The sequence below is a fragment of the Cygnus olor genome, chromosome 8 (genome assembly GCF_009769625.2).
Source record: "Cygnus olor isolate bCygOlo1 chromosome 8, bCygOlo1.pri.v2, whole genome shotgun sequence".
Classification (NCBI taxonomy): domain Eukaryota; kingdom Metazoa; phylum Chordata; class Aves; order Anseriformes; family Anatidae; genus Cygnus; species Cygnus olor.
The window spans coordinates 24342068-24369882 of record NC_049176.1 but is presented as its reverse complement, the minus strand read 5'-3'; the positions used below and the strand labels follow the sequence as shown (position 1 = coordinate 24369882).

Below are 27815 nucleotides of genomic sequence, written 5' to 3'. Positions count from 1 at the left end.
GGAATGGGAGGAGAGCAGGTAGGTGATGGGATTCTGCAAGCCCACTGCGCAGAAACAGTTCATCATGCCCCTTAAAGCAAGTGTGAAGATCCAAAGCCCTGTCCTCCCATTTGCTTGCTGACCTGTCAGTGTGGTGCTACTGCTGCAGGACCGGAATGCTTCCACGTGTAGGCAATGCAAAGTGCTGCCTGTGTGGGTTCGGGACTCTTTGATGAGATACTGGCACCCGCAGAGCGCCTCCTGAGCTTCCCTTGTACATGGAGGAGCCCAGATGTGGTAACATCTCTCCACATGCAGCTTTTAATATCTCTGTCCTTCAAAAAATTAGCTAAGAAGTTGCTTTAAGGAATCTTTTTAAGGAAGCTGAAGACATATATCCTTGAAGTATCCTGTTCTGGATGGGATAAGATATACTCAAGATGTGCATATATTCACTTTATAAATGTGTATGTTTTGATATCTCCACATATAAGAAAGGAATTTAAAAAAAAATAAAAAAATGACTGGCCCATTCAGTAAGGAAAAGAGAACGTCTTACCAGGGCTAAGTGTTTGTCTTGTCATTTGGTGGAAGTGGAGGAAGATTTCTCAGACGCTGTCATGATACTTAGAGTATTAAGAGTTATTTAATAACAGATATTTTAGCAATGGTGTGGGCAATCCCAGCAATGTGTGTAGGGCACAAAGCTCTCATCACATCAAGAGGATTCTTTGCAAGTAGATGACTGGTAGGAGACTTAAGGAGTTTTACCAGCAGTACTCTTCATCTTATCACACGGGTTTTTGTTCTGTCTGTATGTGTAAATAACCTTTGAATAAGCTATTTCTGCTTGGGGGGCTTATGGCTCTTTAACTCAGCTTGATGCGTTCATGCCTGTAGCTATGGAAGGGTCTACCAATCCCCGGTTTTTCACTCAAGGTGGAGGCTATCATCTTGTAAAGAGATTGTGTGCTATGCATTGGGTAATAGATCTCGAATGAGTCATTACCATGAAAAAGTGCTCTCTTGCTGATGTGCTGATTACTGGTGCTGCACAGAAGAAATTCAAGATTCTTGTCTGTGTTTTTTTAATTCCTAAAGTGCTCATCAATTCTATCCTAGCAAACATACACAAGCAGATAAGAGAAATGTTTGTAGGACCAGAACTGAGCCCTTACTGAAACAAAGCTCCTTGTTTCTGCAAAAGTGTATGTTACATTCATGGCAGCAGGGAAGTGTAATCCTCCCTGTATGCCCACAGGAACAGCCCAACTGTAGAATGATGGGGTAGCCGAGGCTGGGAGGCACCTCTGGACGTCACCTAGTCCAGTTCTCCATTCAAATGAAGACCAACTCCAAAGTTAGATGGAAGCTAAGGTTGTTCAGGCTACTCCTTGGTAAGGAGTTCCAAGAATGAAACTGAAGCTTCCTGCATCCTAGTGTGGAGCCCCTCAATTTCACCTCTAGCCCATATTTTGTAAGTGGTTTAAAACAGGAGTTTAAGAACCAGGTTTACCTAGTCTGGGTTATGGGTTGGTAGCATCAGCTATTCACCAGTAAAGGGAGCATTCAGAGAGAGGAAACCAAGTCGAAAGAGTGAGTAATAGAAGGAGCAGATGAAAAAATAGGTGTTTCACTTCGAATGCATTAGGAAAAAAGGTTTTAGAAAAAAGCTGAAGGTTTTAGAAAGGCACCCAAATGCTTTCATTTTATACAGCTGATTACCTAATGCAGTGCTCCAAAGTTCAGGTTTTTACTAGCTGACTAATATCTAAAGACGTTTTCTGCTTGTTTTCTCTGCAAACCTCATGGCATTGACAAGAAATACATTGTCCATATGGGGTGAAGAATGGCATTTAAGTATCGTGTGTTGAAATCCCACTCACTTTTACACATTATGCTTCAAAGCCCTGCTTCCTGGATACAAAAGTAGTTGTGTTTCCAGCAGAAAGTTTACATAGTTTAGCATGAAGTGAAAGCACCAGGGTACGAAGCCAGCCACGTATATAAACCATTAAACAATTTCAGCGCAAAGCTGCACAAAATGTCTATTAAATTTAACAGTACTATTAAAAATCCACATTTAAGCTTTCTTTGTTTCTAGCAAAGAGACTTTGAAACATGGAAAAGTTGGTTAAAAAATCCCCAACAATAAACAACCCAAACCCAGCCTTTGCCTGGTACTTAATTTCATAGCAAAGACGAAACGTCCTGGTCCCATGCTTCCCAATTGGTCTTGCTCCAATCCTGAGCTGACTTTTAAGTTTTCTGCAGTGTAAATGTTCCCTTTATGAAGTGGGCTATAACCAATGCCCATGGAAGCCTCTCCTAAGGAGGTGTTATTTTAATATATGAAGGGCAGTCATTTCATTTCATAAAGATAGCTTGTTCCGCGGAGGAAATAAACATCACACTTGACAGATGCAGGGACGCTCAAAGATCCTCAGCTACTTGGGGGCAGGGAAAGGCCTATAAAGCTTTTCTGTATTCCCCGCATTATGGTGCATGGGGCTTCAGATGTCTTCTCTGAAAACCGATGCTGTGGTATTACTGCAACCACCTAATAATTTTATTTTTGCTTTTAAATACTACACACGAGTGCTGTAGAATGCAAGGAGAAGCTTGATGTAATGTGGAAGGGTGCTGATAGCAAATGGAGAAGGATCCCTGAGTGACTACACAGCCTTCTCTACATTCAGCAGTAGGGAACTTGCTGGGAACTTGCACCGACAAAGTGTGAGGCATTCAAACCCAGTTTATGCCTTATCGGTGTCTGGGAGCAGCATCTCTGTTGGCAGAGTGCAGGCTGATGGGCTTCTGCAAAGCTGGATTTTGCTCTCAGCAGTCAGCCTCACCGTCTCTCCCAACGGCACAGGAGTCTGAGATGGTGGATTGGAAAAAAACAACTGCTGCTACCAATTCCCCCCTTCTGAAGACGTATTGTCCCAGCATGTTGTGGGTGACTGCCCCTTTCCGATACGGGCACAGATCAGTGTTTTTCTGATAATTCTTTTTGGATCTTGCATTTGCTCTGGGCTGATCAACAACTCCTTCTGACTCCAGGTCTAGAGGCCAAAAAGCTGGCTTGGCAATGGGAGGGAAGAGTTCAGATGAAAGGGATGAGAAGCCTCCTGCCTTATCTGTTAATCCAGTGCTGTATTTGTTATCCAGAAATTACGGGGAGCTGGCTGCTGAGCAGAGGAGAGGCTTATCCACAGCTATTCCAACCACATTTCTCAACGTCATGTTTGTTGTGCTTGGAAGGAGCTGGCTAGCTCTGTCGTCTCTCTCCCTCACTCCCTCATCCTGAACATAGTAGCTATACTATATTCTTACTGGAGACCCGTGGCACTTAATGGGGAACCAAAGTTGCTTCATTTTTTGCTTATTTGATGAATGAAGCTGGGGGTGAGGTGATGTGGGGGGAAGCAAGGAGAGAGGAAAATTCACCTTGAGAAAACCCAGGTTTCCTTAATGATCAAAAAACGTTACGCTGAGGACAACATATTTTGCAGGAAGTTTGACCAAAAAGGGAAAAATGCTCGGACTTTTTACAGTGCTTACAACCTTTCTGCTCAATGCAAGCAAAGTGTATTGGAGAAAAGAAAACTCTGGAAGAGTGAGCTTAGGTAAAATTCCCTCTGTGTCACTGCAGGAACCTATCTGCGTGCCATTCTGTCACTTGGCATCACTGCTGCTTGAATGAATGCAAAAGAGAGAGGCTGTGCTGAAATCCACTGTGCTTTCTAAATAGAACTTATGATATAGGAAAACGTCATTTAATTCCCAGGGTAAATAGCTCAGATATGGAGGATTTTTTTTAATTTTATTTTTATTTTTTTTGTGGGCAATGTATAACTTCCCTTGTAAAAGAAATAATAATTTCATCATCAGCAAATGCTGTTGTTGGCACTGGTTTAGCCCTGCAGTAATGGTTCTGTGATAAAACAGTTTGTTCTTTCTTTCTTTCTTCCTTTCTTCCTTTCTTCCTTTCTTCCTTTCTTCCTTTCTTTTTCTCTTCCTTCCTTCCTTCCTTCCTTCCTTCCTTCCTTCCTTTCTTTCTTCCTTTCTTTCTTCCTTTCTTTCTTTCTTCCTTTCTTTCTTTCTTTATTTTTCATGATTCATAATATGTCGTGCACAAGCAATAGATTCTACCAGTAAAGAATGCAGGGGAAATGACGTCTCAAAATGTGTGTATGATGTATCCACTAGTGTTGGGGAATTTTTTATGGAAGTGCTGCCATTTTTACCTGCTTGAAGGAAATACCACAAAATTAATTACATAAAGTTTGAATTAGACTTCTATTTCCTTTTTAAAAGCTTGCAGAAATGGCAGAATCTACTGTGTGTTTTTTTTCCTTGCAAATTTTTATTTCCTCTTTAGATTTTGCTTTTCAAAAGTTTGTGTTTTTATCTAAATTGGTTCAAGCTGTCACCAATATGTATGTGCTTTTGATTTTTTTTTCACACAGCAATTTTCCCTAAGAAAACAATGCTCATTTCACTGCTGTGCATTTTTCATATAGATACTGCGTGCGTTATATCCCATGCTGTATTTCAGCAGCAGCCAGGCAATACTACCACAGAAAAGTTTCTTCGTGATGGAGGACTTTTTCTGAGTTTGGGAAAAATCTGGGGAGAAACCAGCCAGTGTGATTTGGCAGTTCTGTTCTTTTTGCTTTTGTTCTCCTTGGACTAGATGATGGGTTTCTTACTCACTGGTTTCACTGGGGCTTCTTGTGGGGTACAGTACTACACAACATCAGTAAAATCATGACAATCTGTCCCTTCCAGCGCGGAGAGTTATTATAAGTCCACTCCTCCAGGGGCTAAGAGAATTAGAGAATCTGCTAAATAAGGGCTTTGAAATGCTTTTTCCTACTTATACATACTTGTTTTGAACGGGGAACTAAATTTCCTAGACTCTGACGATGATGCGAAGGAAGGGAGGTGATGGACAAGCTTTGCTTTCTGGCCCTACCCAGGCTGGAAGTCCTGTGTGGGTTAGGGTCTACACAACCCAAATGGGTCAGGTCTCAGGCATCGCAGCCTGGCTCCTTGGTTAGTCATTCGTAACTGTGAAAAGTAAGGACAACATGGGGGCAGAAAGTTCTCATTTTGGCCTAGTGGCATGTTTTTAGCACTCCGTGTTTATTTTGCTCAAACATAAACAACAACACGAGATGTAGGGCACAGTGAAGCAACGCTGGGGGATTTTGTCACTGATGTTCCCAGTGTCGGTCTCTACTCCCTTTCCAACAAAGGCGAGATGATGCAGCAGCAAAATGGCCGCCCGCACTGCGAGAGACACCAGGACCATTCACAGTTGCCGAGACAGTGAAACAGTATTTTGCGGAAGAAAAAAAAAAAAAAAAAGAAAAAGCTCATTCCTTAATATATGGTCTTATAGGGTAAATATTTATCCAGCCATCTAAAGGCAGGAGTAATCGCTGCAGTTTTCCCTTCACTCAGAGACTGGAGATTTTCCCTGACTGCAGGAAAAAAAAAAAAGTCCAATTTTGTGTATGTGGAGAAATCAAAGCATTGCCCTTGAAATGGGTTTTTCAGCTGTCTCCTGGGTATTCTGGGGTTAGTTTTCACCACGTGAGGTTCTGAAGTGCATACTCAAAGGTTCAAACACAGGAAAATTGGCTATCACTGCCAGCTCTGTTGGGTGGGGAGAAAGCAGTTCCTTTATAGAAAAAGGAAAAAAAAAAAAAAAAAGGAAAGACTTTTTTTCTTCTTCTTCTTCCAAGGGACTATATGAGAATGAGCTGGAAGAAGTCTTGACTTTTATTATATCCTGTAATCAAATTTGAGCATCTTATTTGCTTCTTTTCTCCAAGACCACCCTGGTGGTAACAGTCCACACACACACAATTTTGGTATGCATAAACCCATAAATTTCATAACAAAATATAGGGGCTGAGGTTGTAGGAGGACTGTAAGGCAGAAGGTGCTGAAATGTAAAGTCTGTGTATGTTTGAAGGGATGTCATTTATTACATACTTCTGCCTTTAAAAAAAAAACAACCTTACTGTTACCACACAGACTGTATAAATATATATTGCCTAATGCAGGATGGTGTGGTGTAAAGATTTTATTGGCATGCAGTAGCTTAGCCTGAGCAGTGAGGGCCTGAGCAAGCTCTGTATCACCTCAGATGTCTGCCAACAAAACATGTCCTTGGCGTGGGCAAGAAGAACATCCCCAGTGATGCTGCATAGGTGTAAATCTAATGAGGATAATAACCTGTGTGCTTCAGGGCATCAGCTTATTAGTAGCTGCCTGGGATTTGGAAGGAATTTCTCTTCTGGTTGTGTGATTTTGAAGCCATTGATGGTGGGGCTCCTCACACTTCTCTCTGAAGCCTCTGCTGTTGACCGCCGCTGGAAGAGGACGCTGGATCTGACTGACTGGCTGGAAGGGCCTGGCCTGGCAATTCGTGTGTTCCTCTGCAAGTTCTGTGCCGCCACCTGTTTTATGTGGTTTGGGATACGTTTGGATGGGGCACTTTGTGCACATCTCTGCAGTGCCAGCTCCTATAAAGCTTCTTTCATAAATGCCTGGAATGATTTAGGCTGGAAGGGAGGATCTGCAGATCTGCAGGCGAGCTCTGCACTCAAAGCAGGGCTGACTTCAAAGTCAGGTCAGGTTGCTCAGGGCCTTGCCCAGTCAAGGCTCTTAAAATCTCCGAGGGTAAGAAGTTTGCTGCTTCTCTGTCTGTTCCACCACGGGGACCTTCCCGCAGCTGTAGCAGGAGTGGCAGGGGCACTTGTAGGCACAATCTTAACCTGGTGGAGGTTCTCTAGACCTCACAGAAGCGTTTGAGAGCACCCTTGGCCCAAATTGTTTCTGGCAAGGTCTGTCTTTCTGCAGTGACCCTGGGAGGAGCACAGATGTCCCCATTAGATTTGAGACCTGTGTAATAGGCAGCAATAGGTGCCTGAAAGCAGTCTCAGCCTGTATGTCCAAATACAAAGTTGTCCAAGGTGAAGGAAATAGTGACAGCTTACGGCGGTGATCTCCTGTAATGTGGTGTTCTGTGCTGGCTGTTAAAAAAGACCCCAAATACTGGAGGAAGCAGTTTCCTGGATTTCTAATGTCATAAAACTCCAATTCCTGTCGTTTGTCTGAGTCTTGAAGGCAGCAAGTTTAGATAGGACTTCAGAACAGACTTACTGTTGTACACCTAAAATCAGTAGAGATTTATCCTATTGAAAATGGCCTTGGATTCCAACAATGTCAGCTGATATTTGAAGCTTGAAAGTTTGATGTGGGCAGTCCTTATTACAGATGGTAGAAAAATGGAGACTATTACTGTTTCTTAGGGCTGCAGAAACACATTTCAATAAAAACTTGGGAAAAAGCACATCTGTCTATTAGGTGGCAAGGAAAAAAAAAAAAGTGGGAGGAAATATTAGGAAATTCCATCTGATAGAAAAAAAAAGGCAAAAAAATATGCCAAAATCTTCTAAAAGATTCTGGCAAGAAATCATTGGCAGCTGCTAAAATACCACCAAATTCTAGAGTTCACTGATGAAATCTGCTTCCCTGGAACTGCTCTTGGAAAGTCCCTAGTCATGGTGTTCGCCAACAGAAAACAAAAACAGGGGTGATACCACCTGGGGAGAAGAGATCCCAAGATTTTGGATGGTATTATTCCATTTCACTTCTCCCTGAATTGCTGTTTCTTTCTTTCTCGACTTTATAGACAGAGGCCTAATGGTTATATGCTTCTTCCAGTTTTCTCTATCACAACAAGTCCCAGAGAATTTTGTGAGAATAAGATTTTCCTATTCCAGCCTAAAGAGAATTAAAAAATAAAGTCAAGAACAATTCCAAAAAATCACTTTTTATTCCCATCTGTGAAGCTTCTCTACATTTTATTAGGAAATCTAATTGAAGTTGTTCCTGCAGGGTAAACCCTCTGCACATTGTCTTATTTTCAGAATGCCAATGGAATAAGTGGAGTGATGGAATCTGGAAAGGTCTCGCTGCAATTCAAAAAGCAACTTTCTCCTTCCTCCCCCACCCCACCTACCACCGCAGCAGGGGAAAAGTACGGGAGTAAGAAAAACAAAGCTGCTGTGATGCTAAAACTTGCTGCTCTGACACATAAAACATTCTCTATTTTTCTTTGAATTATACCCCCCAAAAAAAGGGGGAAAAAAAAAGGAAAAGAACCAAAAGATTCATGTGTAAGTGTGCTGCCCAAATGATGTGCCAAACTGGCACGGGCAGCTTTGGCTCCCCTGGGCTGGGCACGGGCCAGCGGGGCTGTGGCTGGTGCCCGGCGGGCAGTGCCTGGTGCGAGGTGCTCCCTGCTCGCCCCAAGCATTTCTGCCTCAGAAATGGGGAAATTAAATGGGGGGCAGGTCGCTTTTTAGTGTGGAAAGGGGTCTGCTTCTTGAAAGAGGTGGGGAAAAGGGTTGCTTGTCTTAGAAACCCTGGAAAGGAGGATGTTTTAAGAAAAAAAAAAAAAAAAGGTAGTGTTTCTATTCGGGTACATTTATATAATATTCCCTTTGGAGATGTAGCTTGGTTAACCTCTGTGGGACGAGCTCCCAGCTACAGAAACCTCTCCTCGGGCGCACTGGCCAGAGAGCCTCGGCAAACAGCCACCCCCACGTGCTTTGTGGAAGGTGCAAGCAGAGATTTGGGTTTGTGGGGAAAAGGGAACACAGCACGCCCAAACAATGACTGCACCAAGAACTTTGCTTGTTTATTTTACTCTTTTTCTTTTTTTTTTCTCTTTTTTTTTATTATTATTTTTAAAGGAAAACTATTCTTTTCCAGTTAACCATATGCAATTAATATTCTCTTCCTCTGTTTGATCCCCAGGCTGGTGCAACTGTGTTTTGCCTCTTGTTTGGAGGGACTGAAATACGGGGTTAAAGTGAATGAGCTCATGCGGTTTCTAACTGAAAAGGTGTTCAGTTCTGTGGCTGAAAATTCTCCTCGTTAGAAAAATGTTGCCTGAAGTCTCCAGATTGTCCTGCAGAGCCTCTCTTTATGTTGCTGGTGATCTCTACGGTGTGTAACGTGTGTGCATGTCTACAAGCCATGGTCTTGGTCAAGGAGGCAGCTGGCTGGTGAATCTCCTTCATGACATGAGATGTCCCTGGTCACGTCTAATAACTAGGACACCTGGGTTGTGTGTGCAGTCCCCCCATGGACATTCTTTGGTGGCCTTGGGTAAATCACCTCTCCTCTGCTATGGGGAGAAAGCCACTGATTTTCCTCATAAAAGTGCTTTGAGATTTAATGATGAACAGCACAATTTGAGAGCTAGAAAATGATGATAATAATTGCAATAAGAGTTTAGGTTGGACTTGTCATTGAGGAATTTTAGGGATAGGTCAGCTGGGGAGTGAATACCAAATTTTAACACTATTTGATTTAAATACGAGTTTGCAAGCTGTTAATGAGTGGTGTATCTGTTCAGCCCCTTTTGTCTGCCCTGTCTGTCAGTTATCTGGAGCCTCCTGTAGAGTAGCAGACTGTTGTAATCTCTTTCAGATGCTCCCAGTGTCTGTCTGTATCTTGGCCAGATCACGAGTGGAAAGGGTATCATCAAAACCAGAATTAAACAACTCAGCAGCCATCCAGTGTCAAGTGCTGGAAATTTGAGGGTGAGAGAAGCTGAGTTTCTGCTCGCTGTGGTGGTTTGTTTGTAAATGCAGAGGGCAAGTTGCTGCTTCTCAGCTGTGATTTGCTAGGTCACAGCGATCTGTGGCTCCAGAAAGCTGTGATGTAAGTAGGATGGGGAAGGAAATATTTTGTCAATTGCTGAAACTGGCCATATGTTGCAATCAGATGTGCAGGAATTAGGAAAACAGGAACAAGGAAACTGTACAGCATCAAAGGCAGAGTTGGCTCACACTTTGAAGAGTGGAAGCATGGCCCGTATTGTTTGTTGACTTTCTCCCAGTTTGCGTGCTTGAAGCACTAGAGCTCATGGGCATGTTAAGGGTGTGTTGACACTGGAAGGCAAAACCCACGTCTCATGGGTGCAGCGAGCCTGTTGGGCAGCTGAGCTATCAGAAATGGGTTTAGAGTGCCTGGAGTCATGGCAAGGATACGTCTGAAAAAAAAAGGTGACGTTTCAATGGATGATACAGAACCAGGCCTGATACTTGGAGCCATGTGGCTATGGCAGGTTGTTACGGGCTCTCCCCTGGGCACGGCCTGTCTGTACACAGCCACGCAGGGCTCGGTTTGTAGATGCTGAGCAGGCTCCTTATCACCTTTTTGTTCAGTATCAAGCTCTTGTCGTTCTGTCAATGCTTGACCTACAGTGACCACATTTCTACTGGAAGTTATTTTTGGCTGGTTTCTAATTGTCTAGTAAGGCTTGATTTTGTGCTGCAGCCATGCTGTTTCTTTAGTGATTTTTAGCAGATTTTTTCCTCTCTTGTTTGGTTATTTCTCATACTTAGTGGCCTTATTCTCCCATTATTTTGATGAAAACTGCCTAGGCGTTTAAAAGTTATTGGAGAGCTACTGAGACAGGTAGACCTGAAGGGAGCACGGTTAGATAGGACAAAAGAAATTAGGCTATAAAGAGCATTGAATGAGAAGTTCAAGTTGTCTGAGAAAAAAAGCAACACCGCACACTTGCACAAAAAAAAATATCTAATATGATTAAAAGTTGGCAAAGAGTTTCCAAAAGACGATCAAGGTCTTATGCTGGGACGTGTCTGACATTGTTGACTGTTGACACTAGGCTGATGCAACATCTGTGGACATGTGTTAGGAATACAGGTCCAACATGCACTCCACCTCTCTTTCTACTTATTGATCCACATGTACTATTTCAAACCTCCCTATTTTTCAAAGAGTCTGTAAAAAAGTGTCTTCTCCAAAGAATGGATTTTGTCTTTTGTGGTCATGAGCACACTCTCCGGAGTCCATGGAAGCTTGTGCTCTGGGGCACTGCAGACTGTGTGTTACCAGACGGTCTCCAAATGTTTGCATGGATTGCAAACACCTCCCGGAGTCTATCAGAAATGACCCTGCAAGTAATGGCAGTAGGGAAAGAGCACAACATGCATGAGCTGGGTTTACTGCCACTCTTGAAGCTGCCTGAATGATGAAGATGGAGCTGCTAGGTCTCTAAAACCATGCTCATCAGTGATCTCAGATTGATGGCCGTGACTGAAAGCACTGACTGTATTTTCTGAAGTTAAAACAGGAAAAAATGGGTACGGTGGGGAGAAGGAAGGAAGGGGCACGTGTTGCTTTCAATATTTTTGAATCATCAGTTTTATTTAAGACTAAAAAAAGAGATTTATATCTATCAAAAGCAGCATTACTGCGCAGCTAGATAATTAACATAATCAGGTACAATTTCAGTATAATTAGCACACTGTAATTAGAACAGTAGTTAGTATAATAAGAACAAGTATAAAATTAGTACAAAGCTATTTTAGAAAGAGGATCTGTTGTATTGTTACTTAATCTGACCTGGTCAGTAAAGCTGTTGCTGTCATTTTGTGTTTCGGGTGACTTCTGATGCTTGTGTAGTTGCATGGCAGAGGAACTGGTGGAGGGTGGCAGGGGATGTGACAGAGCTGCTGTTCTCTGCTCTGCAGGCTTTGCCAGAGAGCATGTTGTCCGGGCTAATAATCTTCATGGGAGGATGCCCAAGTGTATAAATTAGCTCTGGGTGGATTAGCAAGATTTTCCTGCCTGCATCCATCAGAGCGCACATTTTGGGGCAGGGTGTATTGTGCTTCTCTGGATAAAAATTGTCCTGGATCCTGTGGTTCTTGTCAGGGATGTGTCGGTTTTCACCAGCCAAAGGCGTGATGGCCTTTTGAAACAAGGCTGGACATTCATTATCGGAGAGGTTAAGCTGCATGAGAGCTATTTAATTACAGTCCTGTGATGGCTTCTGCATGCTTTCCCTGGAATTGATTGTACGTTCAGGAAGGTGTGTAAATCAAACAACCGGCACATCAGGCGGGGGGGCTGAGCAGGAGGAATTATTGGATGCCCTCATAAAACTTTAAAAGGCTTGAATGTCAAGTTTAAACTCTTGGGGCCTTAAAACTTGAGTCTCAAGGCACTTCTACCTGCTGTTTCATCACATAAGCTTTTCACTGTTCATGAGTTGCAAACCCAAGATGATTATGACTTCTATTTCCCTGCAGTGTATTTAATTTCCCTTTACTGTTGTCATCATACCCATGTCTGAACCACCTTTCATCTCCTCCTACCACTCATCATCCTTTCAGTTGTAGCCAGTGATGCATAGGGTTTTTAAATAGAGTGTTCCTCGTAGGCTCTTATATCAAAATCTGTTTAACCTCTGGTGCTTTCAAGCTTAAGGCAAAATCACTGCGTATTAGCAGTTCTAATGCGTAACTGCACTCAACAGGAGAGTTAGCAAATCTGCAGCGTGATAGCGCGGCGCGGAGGGGCTAAGTGTGCCGCCAGCTGCGCCTGGCTGCTCAGCTTCACTCGGGCTGCTGGAGCCATGGGTGCCCTCCCGCTGGATGCTGCGGCCGCCGGGCACCTCCTGTGCCCCCCGGCTGTGGGTGCCCACCCTGGTGGACCAGTCCTAGCGGTGGAAGGGCTGGAGGTGGTCCTGAACCCATCAGGCAGAGTGAGGAAGGCAGTGGGCTCATCCACCCTAACACCGAAGAGAGGCTTGCTTTCTTTTTCATTTCCTTGCAATGCATTTTTCTGGGGAAACACCAAGTTTCTCATCCTCTGTTGTCCCTGTGTTCCGGGGAGCCCCCTGCATCCTCCCTGCTTGATCTGTACGTCTGTGTGCTCTGTCTGTCACCAGTGTGGTTTTAGATGTTGGGCCTCGGCTATAGTATTTGATTGCAAACGCATCATCCAAAATGTTTTACGTGATACTGTAAGCGATACGGAGATTTGCAATCAGATAAAAGTAGCAACATCCATAGCAATGATTAAACTGGCAATGTAGCGGCCCAAATTTTAATTTTGAGAAATGTTAGGGTCACATGTGGTTGAATCTCGCCTTTTTTTTAGGGTTAGCTGGAGCAAAGCAACAACATGCGACAGTTCCTAATGTCTCTGCCAGGAGCTAGCTCAGGAGAGCTGCGTTGTGTTGCTGTTTCTGTGGCATCTGCAATTTCTTCATATTAGTTCCTTCCTCACCCCACAAACCAACCCCTGTAGTAGCAGTCTGTAGCAAAACCAACAGAAAGTGCATCTGGGGAGGGGACCCCGAATTCAGCTTTTGCCCCCCCCCAGTTAACTCAGACATTTGTTGGGTCAAAGCAGCAACACCTGTGACAACAGAACTCACAGATGATGGTTTGGTTTAGTAAGTGTTCCATAAAATGCCCACTCAGTGCATGATTCTTCGTTAACACTGAAGTCCAGGGAGAATCCTATTGTTTGATCATTATGCAAGAGAGAAAAATTCTATGCTAGACCTATACAATGCTCATTTCCTACAGTAAGTGAGCCTCTTGGCTCAGTTTAAGGTTTCTTGCCTATTTCCAGCCCACATATTTATTCTATCAGTCCAGTTTTATAACATGCTAGAAATAATTCACTCAATTTTTTTCAAAGAGTCAGAAACCATTGCTAGGCATTGGATTGCAGAGTATCAGAATGCTTTGCTAATGAGAAATGGGCAAATGAATCTAAGGAAATAACTCCACTTTCCCTGAATATTTCCTCATGCCTGGGACCAAACCCAAAGCCAAACTAGTAGGATGGATTTGTGTTTTTCCAATGTTGTTTCTGATTGCTTCTCACATCCCATCCCTGCTTTGGAGCTTGGGTTTGGATAGAAGCAGCAATGCTGAAAGGTTTTGAAATGGTTGTTTCCGTCCTGTCCCTGGCCCAGTCAGCCACAGAATTAATTAGAAATTTTCGTGGAGCCTCTGAAAATTCATTTTCAGCCATGAACTTTGGGGAAGTCTTTGGATGGCCTGGGAGAGGCTGTGTTCGGGGGCTTTCAAAGCCAACCAGCAAGGTTATCGCTTTGGCAATGCAAACTCTAAATTGGAGATCACGGAGATACATCTTCATTTGGTTGTATTTCAGTACCGCTGCTAAGGTGCAAAGAATAAAAGGTTGAAGGAAGGTTCCTCATCTCAGCCCATTTTTGTGAGGAGAAAACGGGGTGCTTTGATTCAGCAAAACCTCTTCGGTTGTTATGATTTGGTTTTGCAGACCTCAAGCCTGGGAGGTTAGGGTCTGGCTTCTATTATATTCCAACCAGAAAGTTCCTGGAGAAGAGGTACTCTGCTCAAACCGTCTTGAACTTGTCCTAACTTCAGTTTAATCCCAGTAAAACCTGAATTCTCAGCTGGTTAAGGATCTGTTTGTCACTGTCATTAATGTTTTTCAAAATGCTGTGTAGGATTTGATAGACAAAGGAGCTCTTGTAGGATATTTATCATACACACACACGCACACACGAATGTATATATATTGCAGTATTATGAGGCTCTCTTTCATTTGACCACAGTGGTTTCTACTTAGCCACAGAAATCTCCTGCATATACTGGCCAGCTCCTATTTTCATTTGTGCTGGGGTGAAATCAAAATCTGCTCTACGTGCATCAGATGCAGGCAGACAGTATGGCAGCACTGTGCCACCAGGGGAGAGCTCTGCGCTGAATTTTGTCCTGTCCCTCTCTAGTCCTTGGCGAGCTGCAGGCTAAAATGGACCAGAACGAGCAAAACGAACATGGTTATTATGTGCTGGCTGTACTGGATGGGAGCAATATTGAGAAATTTAAGCTGCATCCTTATAAATGCTCTTACAGTTTATGCACATGACTAAATTAATAGCAGGCATAACTCTTTTAAAAGTCACTTGACTTTAATTGACATATCAATATAATTGGCAATTATCTTAATTGATATACATGGCATAAATATTGTGCTCTGGAAAGCTTCCAGTCTTTCTTTATTAGACTATTAAGCCACAACATATGCAGATTACATGGAAATACCACTGAGGCATTTGTTAAAAGAAATGCCTTTCTTATGTCTCTTTCTTATGTTTTGTATATATATATATATATATGTATGTACATATGCAGAAAACAGTTGTAAGGACATACTGAGCATTGTCAATACAGTCTTTTAAACAATTTCAAATGATTCCACTAAAGGGTTTCTACAAGTTTCACACTCTGCTTTTGTGGAAATCAGCTTTCAAGTCAGTCAGGCTAGAGATTAGATCCAAAGATTTAAAACCCCTATAGATCAAAAGCAGATGCTCTTAGAAGACATTTCAGCCAAGACAAGCCGTCTGGGGACATTGTTACAGCGGGAGAAGACAATTTATCATTAAAACATGAAAGCCTCTGTTCAATAATAACCAGATGTATTAAAAAAAAAAAAAAGGAAAGAAAAAGAAAAAAGAGAGAAAGAAAAAAATAGGGGTGTCAAGGTCTTGATTCATTTGTCTCCCACTAGAAATCATCTTTATCCCATACTTAGGAAACGAGTGCAGATTCTTTGATGCCAAGACATAATATAAGAAAAATTGAAACATTTCACATTGTAAATCCTTGGCAATTGTCAAGGAAATTTTAATTATATAAAATTCTGTGATGCCGTAGGTAAAGATAAGGAGCAATCAAGTTAAAGAGCAGTTTCCGTGACTTATAATAAAAAGGGGGGAAGATCCAATAGAAGCTTTCAGACTCTTCTCTCTTTATTTGTAGTGGTTTTCACCTTTTCCCATCAACTGCTCTTTCACTCTGAGCTAATGCAACTCAGTGATAGTGCTTAGCTTTAACCTAACACTTCCCCTCCAAATATTTCGTGAATTTTGTTTAAGCCATCCCCATATAGAAGAGGGATTACTGTGAGCCATAGACATGTAGGGAAACCAAGGCACAGAGAAATGGGATGACTTGCCCCTTAATATGCACCATACTGATAGGAGAGACAGGAAGTGAAATTTTTAAGATTTTGTTTTTCCAGCCTCATTCTCTAACCACTAGAGAGCATCCCTTCCCAGTGAAATAAACGTATAGCTCCGCAAGGCAGGAAATGCATTTGCTGCCAGTATATGGGAAGTGGGAAGTCCTCTTCACTCCCTATGCTTGTTTTACAGGCCATGCTATAAGGGAGTGGGTGTGATTAACAACATTTGTTATAATATATTTAAAATCACTTCCAGGTCTGTGGTTAGATGTTTCAGGCAAAAGTTCTCTGGAGAACAAGTACATCTAAGGACTCCGAGCGAGCAATGTGAAGTCAGGACATGTTCTTTGGCATTGCCACCAAGCAGGACACAGAGCAATCTGCTGAGCTCCCTGAGCCACCCGCGAAGTGAGACGCAAACCTTATTGCTTTTCTCGTTGGAATACAGCGAAACTTTCTGAAAGGCGTGTGACACGCACGTATTGTCAGATAGGTGGGAGGGAACTTGTTGAAATACGTTCAGAACGAAAATTTTGGTCAGTCAAAAGGGGAGAACTGTCCGTCCTCCACAAATCCAGAGGAGAACACACAGCTTCAAGGGTTTTTTAATACCTGCTCTGAGCCAGGCAGATTTGAACTGAGGTCTCTGATTCCCTAGGTATCCCGAGGGATGAGTTCGCTGTCTATGACTGTGAATAAAACCTTCGTCCTGGACTTGGGGAATCTTCCCAATAAAACTGTTGTCAAAACTAATAAAGAAAGAGATTGCCAGGTTGAATAAAAATATGTGAACCTCTTTTGCCTACCACATTCAGTATCTTACTTGTGAGGCTGTATAATCGTCTGCTTTCTGTCTAGCTTCTGCTTGTGGTGTCTTGATAGGGGTTTGGAAGAAGGAACCAACTGGTCAGACAGGAGAATGGGATGATTAGCCATTATCGGCAAACGGCAGTGTTAGAGAGGGGATGGAAGACAATTCAGCGAACAGCACATAGACTCTATCACCAGAAATGTGAAAGGTGTAGGACGTGGTGGTGTGTGGATTTCTGCTGCTCACGGAGCACAGAGCACAAGTCACAAGTCTCCTGTCTGGAGGTGGTTTATGGGTTCTGATGGAGCCCTGCTCGTAGGGTTCAAAAACAGGAGATTTTGTCAGGGTGAAAACATTTTCCAGGAAAAGTATAAGGAGACTGTGCCAAGGTCTGGAAAGCATATCAGCATGCCTGCCCTCTAGGAACTGGAAGCCTTTAACAAACTAATTGCATTCCTTTTTCTTTAGATGAGAAAAGAAAGACATTACCATCCTCTAGTCCAACAAGAACAGCTCTGCTATAAAGTCTTCAGCTTTCCAGAAAACTCAGCTTGGGTTAGCTGGAGAACTGTCACCATGGAAAAAAAATTGAATTAATTGTATTTTTGCTTCTTCTCTGTGCGCCAAGCACCATTCATTTCAAACAAATCTGTTTACTGTGCTTAGCATAGTAACGTTGATGTAAAGTATCAGGAAAGTGTGAGATGGATGCCAGCTTTTGACTATGCTGTTGATGACTGTGAAGGCACATGTGGTGGTTCAGAGAGCAGTGCAGACCTGCGGGGCCCCTGGGGATGACAGCGCTTCAGTGACACGTTTGCAACATGCAGCTATTGGCTGAAGGTATAGGGTCTGGTGTTGGGATTTCTGCTGTTTCGAGTGGGGTTCATCTCCTCTTCATTCAAGAAAAAAACCCTGCGCATCTGCCTTGGAAGGCACATGTTCATTAGCAGAGTGGGATAAAGGAGAGAAATCAGGCCCAGGGCCAGATTTACAGCAACGCTGTCATCAGAAGGCTGAGCACTGAACTTCTTGTTCTGATTTCACCACAGAAGATCTGACTTAATTGGATCCAGGCTGGGTCTGTACATGGATTTGGAAACCCCAAAAGTCTGTGAGTTCACATCTGGGGTTCCTGCAGGAAAAACTGGAGAGAAGAGGCTCTTCGGCAGCGAGGGGAAGAGAAGATTAAGGAAAATAGGACTGACAAAAGGGAATGACGAGTAGAAATATTTATCCCTTCATGGCCACATGTTGTTTCTGGTGTACCTGTATGTTCTGCACATGTACAAGCTCACCTGTGCTGCTCTTGTGCCGGTGCCCCGCGCAGCCTGTGGTGATCCCAGCACCTGTTTGTGAGAAGGCAGAGATCCGCCAACATGTGGTTGTTGATGGCCCTGACACTGTGGTTGTTGTAGCTGTGCCTAAACAGAAGTTGCTCAGGGCACACCAAGTGGTTCGTGTGGCCACATACACCATTTACACAGTGTGGGAGATCACACACATAAAAGTTTAGTGCAGAAGTGCACAAGCACAGACTCACACAACCCTCGGGCCTTTTCTGTTAACAATCAGACCCATAAAGTGCATTAAAATAAACCTATTTTTACAGCTCTGCACTGCTGTTCAACCAAGCATTTCAAGAAGCAAACAAAAGCACCCACTACTCTGGAAATATGAGACTTCATTCCTATCCAGGAGCACAAACTGTACTCAGGAGGGAGTTATGAAACCCTGTTTAAGTTCAGATTTGTATTCAGTTTTACATACCTTTGGTTCACCTTTCTGTAGGAGGTGTTTTTACCTTTGATAGCTCTATACTTTTGTTGACAAGCCATTTCCAAACAGTTTTTCCTCGGGCTTATGAGAACGTGTGGCAGAAACAAGTGAGTTTTTTTCTTTTCCCTTTTTCCAATGTAAATAGAAACAAGAGGACAGCATGTTCAAGCGCAGAGGCCCTTCTTGCCAGCAATTTTCCAGCTGCCTACCCACTGGATTACAGAGGGCACGAGAAGCCAGCACCCTTCCCCAGCCCGAAGCACCCGCAACTCCCTTGGTCACAGCCCCTTCACATCTCATCCCTCCTGGTCACACAGCCCCGGACTGAATTTCTGTTCAGGCACCCAAACACTTTGTGGCTGGAGACCTCCCATTTGCAGCTAGGGCCACCTCATAGCACAGGCTTCAGGATTCGGAGCGTAGCGAGAGGTGACTTTGGGCTGGAGAAGCAGCTATGGTCAGAGAGGCATCCTCTGAGTCTCAGTTCCTAGCTCTAACACAAAAAATAGTAATTCTTTATGTCTTCAAAACTGTGTCTTACAGCATCCAGAACAAAAGGGTCTTGATTTTATTCAGAGATCCAAACGCAAAACAAAAGAGCCTTTATAAGAATTGATTGTAAATGTAGAATTGTTTCTTCTTCTTCTACTTTTTCTTTGATTTCCGTGCAATCCTTTCAAATAACATCCCAAATCCTTTTGTGTCTGTTGAGCTAAGTGAGCCACTTATTTTTCCCAAACTGCTTGGCTGTAAGAGCTTTAAATATTGCAACACTTGACATAAAACAAAGATTTTTGCTGATAAGCGTGTGTAATGGTTCAAATCTGTTCCAGCGAGCAAATCTGGTTTCTCAAAGGTAAATGATACAAAAAAACTGGCCTTTGATTAAATATTCCAATCATTGCACGCTAATGGTGCATGAAGCTGTGATTTATCAGCCAAAACAATGTGCTGGAAAATGAACATAATTCATTAAGCTTGAACCAAACTCCACTTGAGCTTTCCACTCACAATAATTCTTAGGAGAGGGAGTCTGGTGTCATGCAGCAGAGGCCTGTTTGGAGCAGAGTTTCTCGTTTTTCATTCTGCTCTGCCATTGCGACGAGCTCTTTGCCACCCGAGCCGCGCTCGGCAGAAAGCAAACACCCGAGCATCCTGAGCACAACGCAGCTCTTCCAACCATGAATGAAGACGACAAGGAGTTGTTTTAACTCATGCTGTGCGCAAGCAGAGAGCTAAGCATTACCGCACAGCTTCAGCAGAGCCTGGCATGGCCCTCCTGTGGCTGCCTGCGGGAGGAGGCCCTGGTGGCAGATCCCCTTGCCTTGGCCTCCTGCCTCTGCCTTGCGAGAGCAGCGCTGTGCATGAGGGAGATAATTACGTGTCAGGCCACAACATGTTTATTTTCAGGGCCGCCGATGTGAGCCGGGGACATAGCTTGATCAGAAGCGGTTTCATGCTCTTTGCTACCTCCGAAGGGTGTTTGACAGGGCTCGAATGCAGCGCTGGAGCTGGTGTGGCTGCTGCTAGCAACACGTGCTGCTCTGTTTTGGGAACATCCTGGGGCTGGCTATCATGGAATAACAAGGGGTTAGGTCTGTTTATTAAAAAAATATGCCTGTTTTGTTACTATGCCTTTACTACAAAAGCAGTCGCGGGAAGGAGAGGAGATGATGCCAAACTGATAGTTGGTGTGGCTCCGGAGGTTTGTGATACCGCTGAGGTATTTGTGCCATTAGATTCAACCCTTAGTGTAAATCAGGGTCAGGAAGCAGTTTAGTCTGTTCCCCATAGTCTCAAAACCTCAAAACCACCGTGATTAAGTTCCTTCTCACCCACTTTGCACATCCAGCCCAACACCGAAGACGTAAACCAGAAGAATTTCCTGCCCTTCACATCACTTTATTTCTGTGTTCGCACACACGGAAGAGAAAATAACAAAATGATTTATAAAGTTTAACCAAAACCGACTTGTCAAGCCCGCGAAGCTTTAAAAGGAGACAAGGGGAGAGGGAGGAAGATATTTTTGGCAAGAGAGGTGTATACAAGTGTGAGGAATTCGCGCCCTGGCTGATAGGTGGTCACGGGGCTGGAGCAGCAGCGGAGCTCGCCGGCTGCACTGCGCCAGAGGGCAGCCGGGTCATTGCTGCTCCGAATGAAGCCAGAAGCCCATTTATGATGGGAAAAGCCCAGAACTGCTCGGGAATGTTGCCTGAAGTAGGGTACATGTGCTAACATCAAGCTGCATAGTTGCCGTGTGTTTTGCCCACGTTGCTGCAGCACAGGATTCCCGAACTCCAGTTTGTCCCCTGCCCTCCATGGTCCATCTAGGGCTGAGGAAGCAAACGTGGTGGTGGGGCATCACATCTACTGTGGCTTTTCTGTTCCAGAGCTGGCATGGAGTGTCCTCTTTGTCCAAGCTTGTCGGTTTCCATCAGGGATGATGGATTGCCCTGCCTATAGAAGTAGGTTACACCTGTGGTTAGCTGGCAGGGTGCACGTAACTGTTCTGGGAAGCTGGCGTGCCACCGCTGCATCAGCTCAATCAGACGCTGGTGTGATTGACTAATTTGCTTCTCCTTTGATGTAGCAGAAAGCACTTGACAATTTTGGAAGAGGGAAGAAGGGAAAAGCCCTCTCACCTCTGCTGCGTTGTGTAAACAGAGCGCTGTGGGCTGTGCTGATGGTGTTAGACCATGACCGAGTCCTGCCTCTTGGGAATGGATCAAAGCTGGCCTCTGCGGCTGGAAAAGAAAGTGTGGTGCTAGTCAGGGAGTGGGATGGATGAGCTCCTTGTTCAGCTTGGTTCAGGGAAATCAAAGGATGCTGCAGGCTGTGAAGGCACACCAGCAAATCATTGCCGATTGAGGAGTTCATGGCACTGTAGACTCAAGAAGCACAGGAGGTGGGGAGCGGGTTGTGCTCAGGGAAGGCTGAAGGTGTGGCGGTGGATGGCATGTAGCTGTTGTGTGGACACCGGTGTTCCCCTGCCTGCTGCGTTCCCTCTACTGCTGGCTCTCTTTAAGACTTGAATTAGGTCCCAGGGTAAGAGCTATGATCATAAGACGAGCCTGCTGTTTTTAGCGACAAGACCTTTATAAGTGGACAGAGTGCTAAAGAGGGAGGAATGAGTATAGAGAAAATGATGATTAAACGCCCTGGAGATCTAGGAGTTTTTCCAAGCTCTGGAAAACTCACACTCTCCGTAACACCTTTGGAAACTCCTGCATCATCTTGGCCCACCTTGAGCAGACTGAGTGCACTTCCTTTCATCCGCTCTTTATTTACATTATCAGATCTTCTGAGCAGATACCATTTTCTATCAGGGTTTCTACAGTACCTTCCAATAGATACAATGTCATAGTGAGTTGCAGGCAGAGGCACAGGTCTTCCAAGGTACTCAGGTGCCTAATTCCTTTCTAGTTAGATCAGCTTCTGTTCACTTTGGAGACCTGGGCTTAAGTCACAATGGACCACAAATGATCCTGCTGGCACGCTGCAGACTTTTGCAAAGTAATAAAATATTTTTTTACATTTAAAATCCATGTGCCTGCATTGCTAACCTCTCAGACACATTTTGATTTATTGGAGGACACAAATTTTAACCTTCAGCTTCCTTCTCAATATTCATTCATTACTTTTTCCATTGTAGTTTACATTCCCTGTTGCTAAAACTAACAAAACGTTCATGTTAACAGAATGCCTTCTCCCTGCTGGGCCCCAAATTAAACATTCCTGGAGAGGCAGGAGGCAGTTGCTTTATTCTGCGTTGCAAATTAACATGTTTGCATAACTTAATGGTCAGTGCATCAGACAGGAATTCCAGAACAGATCAATCTTCAGCGCCGTGTTTGACTTCACGGGCCAAGCATCCTTCCCTCTGTACGGCAGTGCTGCGTGGCCTGCTGGAATGGCCTCGTGGTAGGGGGCTATCCATCACTGGCTTTGCGTCTGGTTTCTGTGAGGAAACCACAGAGGAGGAAAATACGTCAAGTAGCCTACTGAAAAGCAGACTTATCACTTCGCAAAGCGGCGTGCAAGTGGCAGCACATCCCATTGAGAAAAATGGCTCCAGCTTATGCAGGAGAGGACTGAATTCTTCCACCTTCAGTGGAAGGACCTTGAGAAACCATCTTTGCTTTCAGCTGTAGCGCTCAGCGCTGCGATACCCCAGCGGAGGGGTCTGGGAAGCTCCACTCTGGTTCTGCCATCTCAGCTGCTGTTGTCTCAGCTGCAGCGTGTGAGCTGCTTTGGAGGAGGAAACCGCCCATGAGCATATTATTTCCTGCCCTGTGCTCTGAAGCATTTTCTTCTTTAAGAAAACATGTCAGGATTCTTCCTAAATGTACTCTTTTTTTTTTTTCTTTCTCTCCATTTCCCTTGCCAAGTTGAGGCCCGATCCACTCTCAGTCAGATAAATGGAAAATACTCCCCAAAGGGCAAAGGTGTAAAGGATGGTTTGGATTTGAAAGAAGAGTAGGGGAAGTTACTGTGCTTACCCTTTTGACTGATGCACAAATTGCACGGAGTAGCAAGTAGTATCACCAATATTTCCGAAATCCTGGGTGGTGCTACCAAGCTCACAAGGTGCTGATTGAAATCATTACTACATACCTCGCTATTACTATTTATTTGTTTTAACAAATTGCTGAGGCAATCATGGGCAGAGATCCCAATATCCTAGCTACTATACAAGCAAAAACCTAAAAAATATAGCACAGAGTGCATAGTCTCTGAGCTAGATTTGCACATATTTATTGCCCATGAGCACAGTCTTACCCTACTTCTAGTTTCACTAAAGTCTCTGTGAGGGTGTGACAATGTTGTGGATAATATGTGCAGGGAATATTTGGCTTAGTAATTAAAATATGAACACTCTTAGGATCTGAAGCATATATTCCAATTGATGGAGCCCACACTTCATGTTGCCACATAGATCTACCCAAAAATGCACAACACAATTTTTCATAAGATTTTGTAGCAATCTGGGAATAGAGAAGGTTGATTCCCCGAAGAACTGATAGGGCAGAGTTATTAAATGGCCTCTTTCGTTCTTTGCTAGCAGATTTTCTTCAAAAGTTTAGGATTTAAAAAATTCCTGGAACTCACTAAACACACATTTTTTTTTGCCCCAGAAATATTCACACTGGTATCTTAGAACTGATAATAACTGCTCCAGAAAAATGCAACATTTTGCAGGATGTTAAGATTTGAAACATTTTTACTAGTTCTGCTTCTTAGAAAATTTGCAGGTTTTTTCATATTTATCTTATACCCCCTGCATTATTTCTCACATCAAGCTATTTCTGATCTATCCGTCTCATTCAATTTCATCTTAGTGTCATTTCAGTATTTATTTCCAGCTGGACTTCTCTCACTTTTATCTCTGTGTCCAGTCACCTCTTGCAGCCAATCAAGTTAAAATACCAGGCATTTATCACTCTCTGGTAGTATTTTCTTACTGCTTTTTACTCAACACCTTGTGTTTTTCATGTTTAAGGAACAATGGTAGGCTTCGCAGGCAGGCAGTAAACATTCTTCTTTTATTGTGCAAGTCCATTTAAAATCATCGCAATAAGCTTAAAGTTTTTTTTTTTATGTACATCAAAAAAGAATATATTGAAATTTGCAGGTAGGCAGTGGTCCTGTAAAACTTGCATTGTCCTTAATCAAGCATTGGAGTTGACAGTTTAAGTTAACAAAATCCTCAAATATCCGGGATGTGTCTTTAAAAACCAGATACCCCATTTTCTGAAATTTACTGCAGAGGACTGAATTTTTTTAGTGTATGATCATATATTTTCACTTTGTGTGTTTAGGAAATATGAAACGAATACATGTTATCAATGTGTAAGAGCTCTCCAAGTTCTCCTTATTAATAAATTCCCTCTTATGCTACAAGAAATTGTTTTGTTTGGATGGATAACCACTAACTCCTCTCTGCCATATTGCAAATTATGAAGTGGTTTTGGATGTCTGCTTTCTAAATGAGTGTATTTGATGTAATAAATGCCCAGACGTAACTGTTGTCTTAAGCTGGTCAGATTATTCATTACAAAAAATATTGCTTCGTAACAACATTAATTCTGCTCATAACTGTTCAGTGGACAATTTATGGGAATGCAGGCCGTGCCACAGCTTAATTTATAAACTGTTAGCACACGCTTTTCATTATTTTTTAATTTATTATTAGTTGTTTGAATTATCTGATGTAGACTCTATTATTTGATTGGACAACAAAAGTGTGATGAATAGGATCAAAATGAATTGTAAATTCAGATTTGTAATGCAGTAGTGTCAGGCACAAATTTATAGAAAAGGTAAGCTTTGCCTCAGAGGTCGTCCATCCGCCCACAGGATGGGTGCATGCAGAAGAAGAACAGGAAAATGGACTTTGCCACTGCACTGCTTTTATTGTCCTGGCAGCCAAGCTTCTTGCCAGTTTTATTTCATGTGAAGAAAAGTTGTAAGACAGAATCACAGAAGACAATGATGTGTAAGAGAAACAGGAGAGATAAATGAATTAGTTTCTTTGAAAATGTAGTCAAAAGGTGTCACAAGACAACTGAAAATATAAACTAACTCCCTGATACCAAATGAGAGATAGAGGATGTTCTTGAAGAGTCCTGGAGGTTAAGAAAATCAATAGCCAAAGAGAAGAAGACAGCAAAATAGAGGCATGGGCACTATCATCAGCATGATGGGTCTCATAGCAACAGTCTGGAGAATCATAGTTTAACTCAAGCTCTGAAAAAAAAAAAATGTTGTAATGACTCCAACATGAGATGGAGAGAGAAAGGATTTTTAAATCTGGATGGAAAAGAAGGCCATGTCTTACAGATACTTTGCTGGGAAAATCTGGAAGACTGACTTAAGTTGGATGTGAAGACCTACAGAGTAGTCCAATAGATGAGGACACCCACCCATACTGTGAGCCTGAAGGATGGGCAGGGGGCATGTTGCTTACAGTGATCAAAGGAAGATGGAGAGGGCCTGAGAGAAAAAGACACCAAGCCTTGTCTAACCATAGTGAGCCTGAAGCTGGTGATCGGACGTCCTTAAGGAAATGCAGGAGAATTGGGCCAGAACTTCTCATAGCACAGGAAGGAATTACTCTCACCTACAGGACCCATGATTTTCCCCGGAAGGGAGGAGGTGGAACTGGTGTCTGTAGGTTGAATAACATGTATTACAGGTGTTGTACTGACTAAGGGAGAGGGGAGAGTTTTTCAGGAATTTGGTGAGTCTGGTGGTATAAGGTCAATTTTGTCTTAACTAACGCTGGTCATGTCCTCAGCAGCCATCTGCTTGAATCTGATCTATAGTGTGTGCATAATGCAGAGGTGTGTGAGGTTGCAAGTTGTGTAGGCTTTCTTTCTCTGTTTACTTTCATCCTATATATAAGTATAGGATGAAATATATATATTCATATATAAGGATGAATGATAAGTTAGATTTTGGATGTACACCTTGCAGTGCATACAATGAAAATACAAGTATTTGTCCTAGGAAACAGTACTTGCTTTGGTAGCAGCAATTGGGTTCTTCAGTTTGGAGATGCACATCCAAACCAGCACAGACAGCAAAATATTCATTGTATCTGCTGGTTGGCCAGCAATGCAGGGGAAGGTTCAAGCCATTCAACAATATCTGTCATGAAGCTGCTATTTATTCTTCTTTATTATTCTAAAGTTCCATGTGTTTTTGCTATTCTGTGAATATGCTGGTCTGGCAAAGTTCTTACAGATCCCTAAAAAGGTGACTGTTTTTAGAATTATGTGTTGTTTCTGGTTTCTTTTTTTTTTTTTTAATTTTATTTTATTTTTAAATAGCTAGAAATCAATTGATCTTTTTGTAACTGGCAAGCAGGGCTAAAGCATACTTAGAGAAAGCTATATCCCATGGAATTCTTGGCTAGCTTTCTTAAACTGTGGCAGGACATCCTGATGCTATGAAATTACATGGAAAAAAAAGTCTTGGAAGAAAAGGTTGGGATTAGTAGCTTTGTTACTGAATGGATTTGATGAGTTCCTGCTTTGATAGGAACATTATGATGTTGAAAAGTAACAAAATCTTTGAAGAGCTCTGGCAGATTTTGAAATGAAAATTGAATGCAAAACTCTGGAACGCTTTAAAGAATAGGCACTTCATGTTTATTAAGCCCCCTCCATGACTTACAGGTACAGAGCTTGTCTTTACAACAGAAACATCTGGCTTCTTTGCTGTCTTTATTAAATTATTCCAGTGATTCAGGGGGGAAAAATAGCACTGGAAGAAGGGGGAAGTAAAGCAAAAAAAGATACATTTACAGAGAGGGACAGCGAATAATGCCATAATTTCCCTCTAGTTGCACCCCAAATATTGCATGGGGTGAGCCTGACACAAGGGGGAAGGAGAGGGAAAGGGAGAGAGCGGACATCTGGACAAGCAGTTTTTCAGATTAACAGAAATTTGTGACATGTTACTTGGAAAAGATGTAATTAAGATTTATTTATTTTTTGAATGCTCTGCTCTTTTGTATTGTTTTAGCACACATGGCATTCATATAAATCAATTATAATAATAATAGCCTATGAATATAGCGTCTCATCCACAGCCCACTGAAGTCTATGTGAGGCTTTCCATTGACTTCACTCGGCACCGAGTCAGGCTGAGAGCCTTTGATCAAGCAGCAACAGCCATCAAATTCCCCCACGTCCCTCTGTGTGGGAGAGGTGGCAGTTCTCATTGCACATTTTGCTGTTGGACACGGCAGGGAAGAGTGCGTGTGGGTGACTGGTGGCGCAGAAGTCAGCTTTTTGGTCACCTCTCCTTCACCACCGACCTCGCCTGGTTCCCGGTGGACAGGTTTTTGTTGCTGGGCTTCGCAGGTTCATTTGACTGCTGGGAAGCTAAGAGGGTTGTGTCAAGGAAGTCTTCATAGGTGGGTCATGCTGACACAAGGGAGTGGGAGATACTGAAAAATCTGATGAATCTTTCCTGAGGAAAACACCGCATTCTTAACCTTAACTCCAATCCTGACTCCCAGCTTTGGCATGGCCTAAGGCCAACCAAAGGCCTGCTGAGGCCTCCTGAGGGCCTGCAGCTTTGGAGGGGCCCGGCAGAACATATATGCAGTCAAAAAGGATCCAGAAGCCGCCAATAAGCTGAGTTGAGTTATCACCAGAAAGGTTTGGCCACCAGAAACAGTTCTGAAGCAACACACCCAGCTTCCCAGTTGTGCTAAGGGCACATACAGCGTGCTATGGCAGCTCAGCTGACAGGCCATAATTGCTTTCTCTATGAAAGTACATTTGTTTCTGAATGTGTGACCATGTGTAAGATAAACATGGGGACTGGGAAAGCAGTGTTACAAAAGCAACAT

General features: G+C 43.1%; 1 protein-coding gene across 3 annotated transcripts in view; it reads left to right on the top strand.

Annotated features, from left to right (window-relative positions):
* The window catches only part of TRABD2B (TraB domain containing 2B), a 284436-nt gene that overhangs the window by 56093 nt on the left and 200528 nt on the right, over positions 1-27815 (top strand). The window lies entirely within an intron of this gene.